Here is a 14,616-nt window from a genome sequence, read left to right as displayed (position 1 = left end):
AATCAGCCACTGGACCAGCTGTCCTCTCCCCAGAAGGGTGGGCCAGTGCAGAATCTCTGATGCCATGTGCTCTGTGCTGGGCCTGTGCTAGGGAATTCATCTCCACTGCCTTGCAACATAACGGCCCCTCTGTGACCCCAGAGCAGCGTATGGGGACCAGCAGAGGCTGGGCGGGGAGGGGGCAGACTAGCCCGAGGGGTGTAAATTACCCCAGTTTAGAATGCGACCCCCTGACCTAGTCTCCCCTTCCCCCCATTTATTAGGGTCCACAACAGAATCTCTGCCCCGGGTGAGTTCCTGACGTGCTGGGCGGGAGGTTTGGAGCCTCTCCAGAGCTCTGGCTGTGCTGGCATTTTCCCCCCATTGCTGGGCACGAGGCTGGTGCAAAGCCACCAGTGTTACGGGCAGCTGGGGCCCCTTGCCACATTCCTGCAGGTGAGCAACAGCACACGAGGAGCCAAGACAGACCAGGCCTCAGCCCCCTTGACCCCCCTCCCGATTCTGACCTGCATGTGCATCCCCTTCCCTGCAGGGCTGAGTTTTAACCCCAAATGCCACCAGGCCTGGGCAGAAAACGTGTGGGATAAACGTGGCTCTCGGGAGAACGAGTGGGAGCTAAGCTGGGAGGGCTGGTGTCCCTCAGTCCTGATCTGCACCCTGCTCTCCTACACCTGGGGTCTCCCCTGCCCCAGCTCTACCAGTCCCAACCCACAGCCCCCTGCCATTGCAGTCCCGGGCTCCCCCTACCAGCTTTGCTGATGACCAGCAACCTTGACCTGGCTGCAGGGCGGGGGGCGCGTGGGTCAGTGCAACAGGAGTGGGAGCTTGTAAAGGGGACCCAGTGCAGAGGAGTGGGGCTGGGAGAGTCGGGGGAAGGGAAGGAGACAAGCCCCACTAGCAGCCAACGAAAGCCTTGTGCCCCAGGTGCCCTGATGCCTGGCTCTGCCCGGTGGCTCTGAGTCCCGGCTCTGAGTCCCGGCGACACTGCTACTGGAGTGACATGTCCCCCGTGCACACGGGCATTCACCCCACCCCAGGGTCACACCTGCCCCCCCCATGTGCATACTCCCCATGCACCCTCCCCACGTGCACTCGTATACCTCCCCGTGGTCACACTCACCCATGCGCACACTTACATTTGCACATCCACACACAGAAGTACACACCCACCTACGCACTCCCACGTGCACTCCCAGCCATAAATATAAGAGCCCGCATCCCCCCCACAGACGTACTCACACCCACATCCATGTACGCCCACACCCAGCAGCACCCATGCATGCTCCTCCTGAGGGATGGGCTGGGAGCCCCAAGCCCTGAGACTGGTCAAAGCAACAGCAAATAGAGAGTGAGCAAGGCCTTTTCCAGCTGCCGCAGCCCGATTGCTAGGCCAAGGGCTGCTGAGTTAACCCCATACCCGGGGGCGAAGGAACCTGATGTGTGTGTGTGGGTGGTGGTGGGGGGGGGTTTCTGAAATGGACCCACCCGGCTCTCTGGGACCACCTACGACCCCCTTCCTGGCTGGCCCGCGTGGAGCCCCTGCCTGGCTGCAGCCCCCACTCCCAGGAGCAATTAGCGGCTGTGCCAGGGAAGCTGTGAACGAATTGTCTCTTCGAGTCGGGCTGTGGGTGAAACAGGGACAATCAGTGACTCCGCCCGGCCTGGCCCCTCTACACACCCCTGGCCCCTTTGCTTATGGCGGCCGTGCCAGCCAATGGGGGGGCTCACCATGCCCACCCTCCACCCCTCAGGACGGCCTGATGTGGGGGGGAGCACCAGAGACCTGGCACTGGGGTGTTGGGCACTCACCCACTGGCAGGGCTGGAGCTCGGGGGGGGTGTGGGTGGGCATTCGGTTTGGGGCCTGGCATGAGGAATGATCCGACTCCCTGCCTCGCTGACAAGGGTGCCCATGTGTCCCTAGCAGGGCAGGAGCATGGCCCATGTGGGGTGTGCTAGGGGGTCCCTTCTGACTCAAACCTGCTCACATCACAGCTGTCCATTGCCCCCCCACCACCACGCTGGGCGGGTCAGCCCCTGCTGGTGCCCTCAGTGCCCCCCCTCGCCAGGGACGTTCTGGAGGGGCCCGGGGCTGGACTGGGGCAGATCACACACCGGGGGGGGGGGGGCCACTTTGCAGAAGGGCCCAAGCTTGAGCTCCAGAAGAGCTAATCAGACCCGCTCGGGGGTGCTGCTCTACCCCATCCCCCCCACGACAAGCCCCAACTGGGCTCCGTCTGTCCCAGGCACGCTCTGGCTGCTAGCCCTGCGGCCCGTTTGCCAGGCCTTCTCCGAGCAGCCCTGTCCCAGCACTGCCTGCCCCCCTCCCCCAGGCTGGTCTCAGAGTCCTGGTCCCCCCCCAGGCTGTGATTCCCTGTTGCCCTGCACGTCCCCTCCCAGGCCCGTGGCCTCCCGCAGCGTCAGGTGACACGTGCTAATCCCCTTCGGGGCCTGGCGGGGCTCGGGGGCAGTCATGTGCGTGGGCCACGCCGCGGGTCTGCTGCCCCGGTCTCTGCTGGGTGGACTCAAAGGAGCTCATTGTTCGGCCCGGGAGCAGAAACTGAGGTGGCAACAGCAGCAGGAGGCCGAAAACTCCGACCCGGGGCCTCCATCCCAGCCCCACTCGCCCCATGGACAAGGCAGCCGCCCTGGCTGGCCATTCGGCTCTGGGCGGCTGCCATGGAGGGGCCGGCAGGGGCGCTGCCATTCAGGACAGGCTGCCCCATTCTCCTGCCTGGCCCCGCAACCCGGCTGCCCCGGCCTGGCCCCCTTCAATGCTCTGCTCGCTCTCCTGCGCCTCTCTCAGCCTTCTGGGCTCCTACGATGACCCGGGACTCTCGCCCTGCCCTGCTCCCCATGGTATCCACCCTCGGCGTCTCTCCCCAGCCGCCTGGATGCTCCGGCAGGTGGAGATGGAGCCTGCCATCGGGAGCTCCCTACATGTGGATGGGCTAGCAATACATCACACCCTCTGTCATAGCAGAGCCATGGACTGGTTAGAGCTGCGGGCTGAGGGGTCCAGACTCCTGGGTTCCCTTCCCAGCTCTGGGAGGGGAGTAGGGTCTAGTAGATAGAGCAGGGGTGTGTGTGTGTGGGTGTGTGTGTGGTTGGGGGGGTGCTAGAAGTCAGGACTCCTGGGTTTTGTTATCAGCTCTTGGGGGGGCGTGGGGGTCTAGTGGTTAGAGCAGGGGTGTGTGTGTCTGTGTGTACAGGAGCGGGGGGCTTGGAATTAGGACTCCGAGGGTCTAGCCTTGTAAATGTAACACGGTGCTACCTCCTCAGCTGCTCTTTCTCCGCCCCTCGGAGTTTTCCTCCAGTCCCTCTCCCCAGATTCACACGGCTCCTGCCTGCAGAGCGCCCACGGGGTCTGATGCACACAGACACCTGTGTCATTTAGGGACATCCTTGGACTTGAACTCAAACGTCCCTGATCCTATAGAAGCTCAGCCTCTGGCCCTGATTCCCCCTTGCTGCCCTCTGTCTGCAGCCACCACCCTCCCTGGCTCCAATGAGCCAGACCTAATCCTAACACAGAAACATTCTGTTTGCGCCAAATGTATTTTTATCCTCTTACTGCTGCCTGTTTCCTGTTTATAAAGACCCCTGAAGCACTGACGCGAGCCCGGCGGCCTGGAGGCTGGGCTCCAGAATTGTGTGCAGCAGGGCCGAGGCTTGGAGGTTTTATTTACTGTGTCTCAGGAGAGGGATGGTCCAGCCCACCAAAACTGATCCCCAAAATAGAAAGAAAGGAGGTGGTCTAACCCTACAGCGAAGAAGCTACTGTTTAGTAATCGAGTGCTTGGCACTTCATACATGTTACGGGGACCCCCGGGGTCTGGGTGTGGCACAGTGAAGGACAATCCCTGCCCTGACGGGTTAATGACCTATGGAGACCCAGGGCACACAGAGAAACAGAGAGGTGAAGCCACTTGCCCAAAGCCCCACTACGGATTAATGGTGAAACTGGGATTAGCATCTCCTGATTCCCATCCTAGTACCCTGTCCGCTAACCCATGAGCCTTTCTGTGCGTAATCCTGGGATGGGGGCGATAAGATGATTGATGAATTGGGTATTTGAGCTGAGCTGATTGCTGGACTATGACAAATGGTTTATATGAGATGATTGATATTTCAATTCTATAGCTAGATTAGAATACATTAGCTGTGAATATAGGGATTAGATGAATGAATTAGATGAAATGCGAGATTAAGTGATAGCTAGCTAGATGAGAGTTTAGACTGAATGACAGACAGAAGAGGGACAGATTAGATTAGCTAGATTAGATAAAGCGGCTGATGGATGACAGTAGAATAGATCAGAGCTGCAGATTAGATGACTGATAGATGAAAGACAGATTGATAGATTAGATAGAAGAGAGATTATATTGGAGTAGATGGCAGAGAGATAGATTAGAAGGATATTGGCTATAGCAGAGGTGGCCAAACTGTGGCTTGCAAGCCACATGCGGCTCTTTTACAGTTAAAGTGCCCCCCCTTGCCCTCCCCTCTTCTCGACCTGCCAGACTGGAGTGGGGGGAGCTCAGGACCTCTGCCTTGCAGTGGGTTGGTGGGGCTAGGGGCTTCTGCCCAGAAGGGAGGGGAGTCTTGGGGCTTCAGCCCCACAAGGTGGGCCTGCTAGAGCAGGAGCAGGGCTGGAGCCCCAAGCCCTGGCAGGCACCTCCCCAGGTGCTGAAGCCCTGACTCCCGGCAGGCGTGCCCCGGCTCTCAAACTTCTGGCGATTGTCGTATGTGGCTCGGCGGGTCAGTACGTTTGGCCACCCCGGGCTATAGTACAGTACTGTAATTCGTAGATTCAACTAAATTATTGATAGATGAAAGTAATATTTAATATATTCGATGATACATAAACAGATTCAATACAGTGCTAAATTAGATGACTGAGAGACAATGATATCAGATGATAGATTCAATTAGATTATTATCTTTAGACATTTCTGACATGGCTGCTGTGATCCCTGACCGAAAAGTTGTGCTGGCAGGAGCCCCTAATCGAGGGACGGGTTCAACTAGCACAAAACGTTACGGGGGGGCTTGGTTTGTTGGTGGGATGGAGGCTGGAATAAACTACACAGCTTTGTCTGTAGACGACGCAGCAGCAATGGGAACAGTTAACTGGCACATTGTACCGGGATCGCTGGATCGGTGAAGTGCTCCTAGTGTAGACACAGCCGCGGGCTGTGAGTTTCCCGACGAGGCAGAAATAATACTAGACGGGCAACATACAAGCAAAATATCACCAGCGAAAGAGAAAGTGGTCCAGCAAGCTGCGAGCAGGAGCTCCGTGCTTCTGTGTCTTCTCTGCCTGGCCCCGAGGTTATAGGGTTTAGGCCCCCTGTTGTCCCGCCGCGTCATGACGAGGTGACGTTGTGCCATGACCCTGCAGTGCCGCTCCTGAAGGAGGCCCAGGCCCGAGCAGTGAGCACTGAGCACCCACCTTGGGAGCCAGATTTCCAGAGTTCAGCACCTCAGGTGGGCTCGTCCCGTCCAGATTCCTGAGCAGCCTTTGAAATCGCTGCGGAGAAGGCGGGTCCCTAGCACACAACTCCCCCCCCAGGGTTTTGTTCCATGCCGAGCCCGGTGCATGGTGGGAGCAGGCTTTGCTGGGTTCTGCACGCAGCTCAGCTGGGATTGGTGGAGCTCAGTGGGCCTGATTCTCCAGCCTGGGCAGCCCCTGACACCAGTGCAAAGTGAGTGTCAAATGCCACTGCCCCAGATGATGGTGATGCAGGAACGCTCTGCCCTGCGGTACATGGTGACACAAGCTGGCAGCGGTGAATGGGACCCATGGTCCATGCCCCTCTCTCTGGTATCTCTGAAACCTGGGAGGTAACAGGCACCCACACTTCCCTCCACAGCTGAAAAGCCCAGGAGGACTTTAAATCAGGATCCTGCCTAGAGTCTGGGAACTTTTGGGCCAGGTTCTGCACCGTATTTAGGCGCCTAACTCCCATTGCAGTGGGATTTCGAGGGGAGTCGATACCAGTGAGGAACTGGACCTTACCAGCCTGCCTCCAACTCCACACGGTGTTTATTGGTAAAGAGATGGAGTCTTCTGGTTAGGTCTGGACACGGGTGCTTCCTCCCCCATCTCAGTCCCCTGTGGTCCCATCCGGCCTCTGCTCTGCCTTAACTCAGCTAGCACGAGGGGGTTGTAACTTGCATGGCCTGGCTCATGTCTTCTCATGGTGAGCAGTGACGGCCCCAGTGCATGCGTTGGGGAGCGCAGAGGCAGGATTTGGGATCGCCGTAGCACGGCCCTTCCACCAACCACCTGATGTTGCAGGCCCAAGGAAGCCAGAGCCGCTGCCTGCAGGCAGTCGGGAATCTCGCACCCAGCTCCCCTAGCCTCCTGGTGCTCCGCTCATCCCCCACATGGCTGGGAGGAGCTGTCTCTCTGGAAAGCAGCCAGGCCTAAGCCATCAAGGGCCTGGTTTCAGACAGGTTGAGCAGCCTCAGCTCCCACTGGAGGGCGCTCAGCACCTCTGAAATGCCAGCCCATAAAGGATTAGAGGTTGGTGGCACATGGGAGAAGATGGGAAGCCAGCAGTGAATGGAGCTTGAATGGAGCTTGGCCTGGAAGCTCCCCCTCCAACCCGTTCCATTGAGCAGGGGTAGCGGCCACACTCCACTCCGGCGGAAGTGGTCTCCAGGGACGGCCTGTAGCTCAGCAGGGTGCAGGGGCCCAGCCTGGAGGAGAGAGAACATCGGGTCCAAGAACAAGGGGGAGCTCAATGACATGGCAAGGTGGCAAACTGAAACAGATCAAAGGAAAGGCTTTTACACATAATCTGTGGGATTTACTGCCACAAGCTGTCGTTGGGGCCAAGAATTTAGCAGGATTCAAAAAGGGATGGGACATTTCTGGGGAGAACGAGACCGTCCGGAGCCAGAAGAGTAAATATTAAAAAATAAGCAGAATCTTTGGCAGGGAGATAAATCGAGATGCTTCAGGGCTTGGGCGGACCTGTAACTATTGGGTCAGGAGGAAACATTCCCTGTGGGCTTCTTAACCCATCCACTCCAGGGTTTCTTCCAGCTGCCTTGGAAGCGCTGGTGTGGGCCAGTGTTGGAGGTGGGATACGGGGATAGATGGGCCCTTGGTCCAATCCAGATTCGTCCGGATGACTGTGCTGAGATCTGCAGCAATTAGGAAAAGCCGCAAGCTCTCAGTTAGCCCCACACAAGATGAGAGCTGACCAGCCAGCTGCCTCATGTCCCATCATAGCTACTGAGAGCAGCAGGACCAGGGATGCTGATCACCCCAACTTAGAGTCCTGAGCTGGGGGAGATGGGCCTTTTCCATCCAGGGCCCTGACTCTGGTATTCTCTCCTTGTGGTTAGGGGTCTGGGGCGCCTGGCGGTGACCCAAGGGGCTGCTTGCTTTGCTTGTGCAGCAGGCCAGTGGAGGCTGAATACATCTCATTCTCCCTGCCACTGCCACCCCCTGGGCGCCTCGCTCCCCCAGCCTGACTCAGTTTCCCCATCCAGACCAGGGTCCCATTTACCCTGCCTCTGCCCACTGCTGGCGCGGATGGTTTATGTGCGGGCCATTCACAGCTCAGAGTGTGGACATGCATGGCGTAGGCCTGGCCAGATGACGGGCAGCAATCATCTCCTAGCCACATGGAATGCTCCCCAGGAGGCAAATGGACTGGTGCAGGCTGGGGTGGTGGTTCTGGAGGCGTGCAGTGTGCTTCGCCACGGCCAGTAAATGATCCAGCAATGGGGGGTTAATTCCTGGTTAGGTTAGCACAGCGCATAAATGAGCCCTTTGATGGCTTGGGTCTGCATGTCACAGTCATGAGACCCCGTTCACAGGCCGAGCCTGGTCATGGGACCCAGGAAAGTGAATTACGGCCTCTTAAGGAGCTTTCTTTCTTTCCCCGCTTGGTTTTCACGTGCTTGTCATATGAACAAAGAAGGTATAAAAGGGCCGGGGTGGGGAGGGATTCCAGCAGGGACTCAGGCTGCGGAGAGGAGACCCAGCCAAGGGGAGGAGGGGGACACCAAGGTGCTGGGCTCTGCAAAGTGCCAAGGGAAGATGGAGAGAAAAGAGAAAATCCGCCGGGCATGCTGGCGGATGAAGCTGGCGTGAGTCTGGCCCACCCCTGGGCTGTGGGTGAGGCCGTGGAGTCCAGGTTTGCATGTGGCTCAGTAAGTCCTGGGAGCGCCTGGGTGGACAGTGAACAGGGCCGCGGTGTTGGTTGGTTTTCCCAAGCTAGATGGCAGGGGGGTCGGCGTGGGAAGGCCAGGGCTGGGTGGAATATAATTCAGGGTGAGTGCAGCCCCACCATTACTCCCCAGCCCCAGTGCGACACTCTCTGATTGTGTCACACAGATGGGTCAAGAGAAGCAATGTTGGCGTCGGGGGAGGAGGGAGGGGCTTTCGTAAACGGCTCGTCTGTTTGTCCTCCTGGGCATGCACCTGGGCGCCCAAGGCACACGGCAGTGTTTTTATCCTCTGATTGGCACTTCCCCGTGCGAATGGGAACCCAAAGGGCACGAGGTGGAGGAGCCACCCGGCCGATCGGAATTCCCCCAGCTCTACCGGCCCCAGCATACCTCTGCCACCAGCCGCCATCCCACCGCCGCCCTCCCTGCTGATGTACGGGGGGCCTGTCCCAGGAGAGAAGCCACTGGCTGAGGGCGGGGCTGTCTGGGATTGAACCAAGCAATGGCTAGTAGCCCAGAGCTGACTCCTGGCTCTGCAGCCACACGGCCAGGGAGAGCAGCGGGTGGAAGAGGGCAGCAGCTGACTGATCCGGGGCGGAGAGTGGAGCAGCCAGCTGGCCCTCGGCTACGAAGAGGAAGCCCTGTATATGCTGCAGAGATGCTCCAGCCGGGTCAGTACTGTCGCCTGGCCCATTGGGGTGGGAGTTATCTCCCGACGGGCTGAGGGCGTGGTAGAGAGGGGGCAGAGGCAGCCCATAAAGGTTTAGAGGTTGGTGGCACACGGGAGAAGATGAGAAGCCAGCAGTGCGCGGAGCTTGGCCTGGAAGCTCCCCCTCCAACCCGTTCCACTGAGCAGGGGTAGCGGCCACACTCCACCCCGGCGGAAGTGGTCTCCAGGGACGGCCCGTGGCTCAGCAGGGTGCAGGGGCCCAGCCTGGAGGAGAGAGCGCATCGGGTCCAAGAACAAAGGGAAGCTCAATGACATGGCAAGGTGGCAAACTGAAACAGATCAAAGGAAAGGCTTTTACACATAATCTGTGGGACTCACTGCCACAAGCTGTCTCTGTGCTCGCCGGCTCAGCCGGGAGGGGATCACCTGCCCCGGGGCCCACGAGCTCTGCCCGTCCCTGTGTGGGGGATGGGGTGGTCCTGTGAAGGCAGGCGGAGGGTCCCCCAGGGCTCGCTGGACACGCAGCAACAGCTGGCTGCCCGTGAAGCCTGTGAGATGGGGCTGAGACTGGAAATAACTCGACATCTGCCCCCTCCTCAGCAGGTACCCCGCCTTCTGCCTCCCCACCAAGGCCTGGAGACTAGGGCAAAGGGAGCTGCTGGAATCCCCCCAGCCCAGCTCATGGCGTGTCTCAGGGACGCGGCCCCCACACAGCCCCGCCGCCTGCGGGAGGCTCCAGGCAGACGTGCGCTGCATGGAAGGGGTGACTGAGGGCAAGAGACCAGGCCGCGCCCTTTCCCCACCGCTGAGCCAGGCAGCAAGAGCTCCAGCTCCCCACCCTGCTGCCACTGGCTCCTGTACCCCAGGATCCTGGCGTAGCACCGAGGCGGACACGCTGCTCAGGCCCCGGCAGATGGCCTCGCCAGGAGAGCAGGGAGCCAGTCCCAGCTCTGCCGCTGACTTGCTGTGAAGCAGCTCCCTGCTCCATGCCTCAGTTTCCCCCATCTGGAACAGAGTTAGTGATCTTTAATGGTACCTCACTGGCGCTGTGAGGTCCACAGAGGAAAGACCCTCTGGAAGGGCCAGCTAGTCACATAGGCTAGAAGGGAATGGTGTGGTTACATTCCCCAGATTGGTAATAAGGCTGATAAGAGGCTCTGTAGCACCTTCCACTTGTAGGTCACGGGTTCAAATCCAGCTCAGGTGAGATGCTGTTGTTGCCAGCTGCTGGCTATTGCCGTGTGAAAGGCAGTGGGAAGCGTTCCAGTCCCTCTGTTAGGGAGCTGCTGTTCATATCTCAACCTTTCCTTTCCTGGCAGCGTTGGCCAAGGAATAAATGAGTCATAGAGGCCAAATTCCTTTGTCTCACCCGTGGAGGGGGGGCCTGGCAGGGCTGGGAAGCCTGCATACCCCGGTGCAGTCCCTCTGCCCCTGAGGTTATGGGGCGGCCTGCTGGGGAGGGGGATTTAATTCTTCAGCTCAAGATGGAGATCAGGGCTGGCCAAAACCAGGTACATATTATTCCATGGACAGTTCTGAAAGAGGTGGACCATTGTTTCCATTTGAAACGCTTTGTGAAATTTCCCGCTTTTTTGACAAACCGAAATGACACGAAATGAAATGAACATTTTTATTTTGTTTTATTTTATTTTGACAATCAAACACAGGTTGATTTTTTGTGGGGGGGTGGGGGAGAAAGGGGGGAACTCCCAAAAAATACAAAAAGAGAAAACTAGGAAAAGGAAAAGTTTCTTTTGCCTTTCAAAAACCAAAAAAGAAATGAACATTTCCAGTTTGCACTGAGACGAAACAATGCAATGTATTTTAGCCAAACAATGGAAAATTGACAAGGAAACCAAAAAAACTGCAGTCATTTTTGTTTCCTTCTCAAAACGTTTTCTTTTAAAATCAAAATAACTCTTCTGTGACAGAATTTTGCCTGGCGCCGCCGTAGCGGCTCAGAGCTCTAGATGCAACGACAGCCCTTCTCTTGCTGTTTCTCTCTGCAAACCGGACTCAGGGTCCTCAATCCCAGCCTGGCACATGTTGCCAGCACTAAATTCACTCCATGGGTTAAAAAAGTGAATAGACAAAACTCTGCTGCTCCGTGGTTCCTTCTAGGTACCCCTAGGCAGACCCGGGTTCGATTCCTGATTCTGCCACAGCTTTGCTGGGTGAGCTGGGGCAAGTCGCTTTGCCTGCCTGTGCCTCAGTTTCCTCAGTTGTGCAATGAACCTGGCCTTCGTAAAGTGCTTTGAGATCTATGGATGAAACGTGTTAAGAGCTAGAGATGGGCAGTTAGTTACGCTTGAAGGGTGCAGGGGAACACTGAGGGGAGCCAGATAAGAGAAGAGTGGGGAGCAGAGCAGGGTTGCAGTGGGAGGGGGTGGAGAGAAAAGGCCGCACAGGAAATGCCAGGATTTGGATGGGGTGGGGGATGATTACTGAAGCCCAGCTCTGCCTCTGGGCCTTACCCCCTTGCTCACCATACAAGGTGGTGGATCTGCACAATCTGGAGTGGGTGTGAACTGGTTGGTCACCATAGAAACCAGATAAACTCCTGATCTGTGATGGGAGCACAGTGGCCTGGGGGAATTCCAATGAGTCTGGACAATTTCCATCCCCTCCTTTGCTCCCCCAGCCCCACTGCCAGGAGAGGGGCGGCTCTGGGTTGGTCTCGCAAGTCGGCAGCCTTGGGACTCTCACACCCAAGCCCAATCTTTGCAGAGACAGCATTTCCCCCCGCCCCCGGGAGCTCCGACAGTTTGGATCTGTGTCCGGACGGTGGCCAGAGACCCCCCTGCCTGTCACGAAGCACCGACAGAGCAGTAAGGACTAACAGGCATCACTGACAGGGTGACCTGATGTCCCGATATTAGCGACTTCAGTTTATTACACAACTATACCCTCCCTTCCGAAAAAACGTGTCCAGACTTTTCTCACACGCTCTCTGGTCACCCTAGATGTGTGGCGTCTGGGGCACCCGCTAGTGTTGGCTCTAATCACAGTATTACTTAGTACAGGAACGTGCCTGCTGAACGTGGCTTGGGGGGCCCTCGAGAGCACTAGGAAGGGGGGGCGGGGCTGGACACACCAGGTCCGTGCCGGGAGAGATGAGGGCCCTCTGTGGGAGACTTCTTCAGCCAGTGCTTTGCCAGGGGCAGATTCCTGCCAGTGGGACAAAGACTGGTCCTGCTGCCCCTTACGTTGGCACAGGGCTCCCCTCCACCCTTAACACTCACCCCCATGCCCCCCCAGCCCTTTGCAGAGACATGCAGCTTTGAACGCCTGCATGCCTCCCCTTTGAACAGACACATCATCTTTGCACGCACACGCCTCTTTGCACGTGCACGTATACTCACGCACACGACTTGTCATTCTAACCACCTCGCTCAGGTGTTTTTTAAAGTGGCTCATTTCTAGGAAATAAGAGATTTATTGTCCTTTGTTTATTTTCTTTTGCAGCTGTGATGCTGAAGGGACTTCTCTCCCTTTCCCCCTTGCCTCTCCTCCCCCCTCCCTTGGGTCCTTTTCTTCTCCCCTTCCCCCACTGCCTTCCCACCTCTCTCCTCCCGCTTCTCCCTCCCTCGCTCCCACCCTGACTTTTGCCTTCCCCTGGCTTGGGACTCTGAATCCCTTCACTGCCTCGCCCCCCATCCCTGCCCCGGATCCGTGGAGCAAGCGAGGGCGATTTGAGGAAGGGCACCGAGTTCCCTCCACCAAGGGCCTCTCCGGTGCGCCCTGTGAGCTTCCCTTTGTCATCCTATGCCTGAGAGATGCCTGGAGGCTGGGACGGTGAAGGGAAGCCCACGTGGCTGCCCACAGCTCTCGCCAGAAAGGACCTGGCATGAAGCACATGGGAGCCTCCCTGAGAGCCAAGACCAGCCCTCTTGCGAAGGGCAGCATTAGGGGCCTCGCCTCCATCCTGGCCACTGGAGGGTTTGTCCTACCCAAGGGGGCTACCACAGAGAGATGGGGTAGGGGGAGCATTCGAGCCAGCCTGTGATGGCATCAGGCTTCAGGGGGCGCAGCGCTGTTCTGCTGACTCACCCTGGAGGCCAGATCAGGTGGGTCCCACTGGGGCCACTCAGGTGCAGAGAAGTCTGAGAGTTTCCCTGAGGTGAGAGAGGGCACGTCTGCACTGCAAACTGACCCGGGCGCTGAGACTCAGCCCCATGGGTTTTTCTTTGCAGTCTAGACGTACCTGGAGAGACAGAAGAAGGGGCAGAGGGTCCTGCTGGGTGACACCCCAGCCAGCTCGGGAAGGAGCTGGGGTGATAACGCTTCTGGTGGGAGTTTCAAAGGCGCGATGGGGAGTTATTTGTCCAGCTCCTCTTGGAACTCAATGGGAACCAGATGCTCCCTTTGAAGATCCCAGCCTGTGTTAGCACCGCCCTGCCCAGGAAATGGGTGAATCACTGGGCACCGTTTGATGTGGGGGAGGCTGCCCGATCACACAGCTGCTGCCAGGAAATGGCATCTCTCGGGGCTCTTCCCTCAGTACCCACCCGGGGAGAGCGCAGAGATCAGCCTTCTGCTGACTGGGCAGGGGGGGTGATGTGATCTGCCGCTCTGGGAGAGGAAGTCTCTGGGAGGATTTCCCCCCTCCACTGCATCAGGGGGATTTGACCCCATGCGAGAGGCAGTGAGGCCTTCCCCCAAGGGTCTGTGCTGATCCCGGGCACCAGCAATGCTCCAGGCTCACCCACCCGGGCTGTGCCCTGGGCCTGCTCGTAAGCTGAGCTGCCAGGAACACCCCTGCTGTGGCTGCCCCAGGCTGCCTGGAAGGTGAGGGCTGCCTGAAGATAAAGCCTCAAGCTGCTGCCCAGCCCACCCTGTCTCCCCACTGGACTCCAGAGCTGCAGCGAGGGAACTTGGGGGACAGGGGAAGACATAGAACCAAGGAGACAGCTGGGACAGCTGAGCCAGGCAGGCCACAGCAAGCCCCACGCAGAGCGGGCCTGCTCCCTGCCCCGATTGCCGGGCATACTCTGAGGTCCAGGGCTTTAGAGCCGATGCTGGGAGGAGCCCTTATGAGAAGGGAAGGAAGGTGAGTTTTCCAGTATTTGGGGCAAAACTGGAGGGAAGGGAGGTTAAATACTGATCCCCAGTGATGCCAGACCAATAAATGGTTTACAAAAGCCAGCTGCTTTCAGAGTAATTTTTAACCTCATGAGCCATTCAGGGTGTCATCCTCAGCATGCCTGAGGTAGATCCTACTGCTGGTCTTAGACCTCATCTGTGTTCCAAATTGCATCAGTTTAAGCCAAGGTAAGGTTTGATTTTTTAAAAAACTGATTTAGTTCAACAAGTGCCAGCCACAATGTGAACATGTTAGATCTGAATTAAACCAGCCTTATATCAATTCAGCCTAATTTGAGCCTTTATCAATGAAACAAAAAAATGCATACGCCCGGCCTGAAGTCAATGAAGTGTGTCCACTCAGTGGCTGACACCTCGTTAACTAAACTGGTGTTTAACCTGATTTAAAATTAAACTGATAGTACTTTGAATAGAGACCAGGCCTTATGCCCATTGGATAGCACTTTGAAAGTAGTCCTGTTCATTCAATGGAGCAATGCTCAGAGAAAGAGACTACTCAGGGTGAGTAAAGATGGTGGGATCTGGCCTTCAGACTTTGTGTTAAAGGGGCATTTTGTAACAAGTAACTATGACTAGAAAACTTCTGTGCATTAAAAAAAATAACTGTCTCTTGCACTATTTGGTGTTTTTTTTCTTAGAGTCCCAGCTTCT

The sequence above is a fragment of the Lepidochelys kempii genome, chromosome 25 (assembly GCF_965140285.1).
Source record: "Lepidochelys kempii isolate rLepKem1 chromosome 25, rLepKem1.hap1, whole genome shotgun sequence".
NCBI classification, from domain to species: Eukaryota; Metazoa; Chordata; order Testudines; family Cheloniidae; genus Lepidochelys; species Lepidochelys kempii.
Note: the sequence above shows the minus strand (reverse complement) of the source record.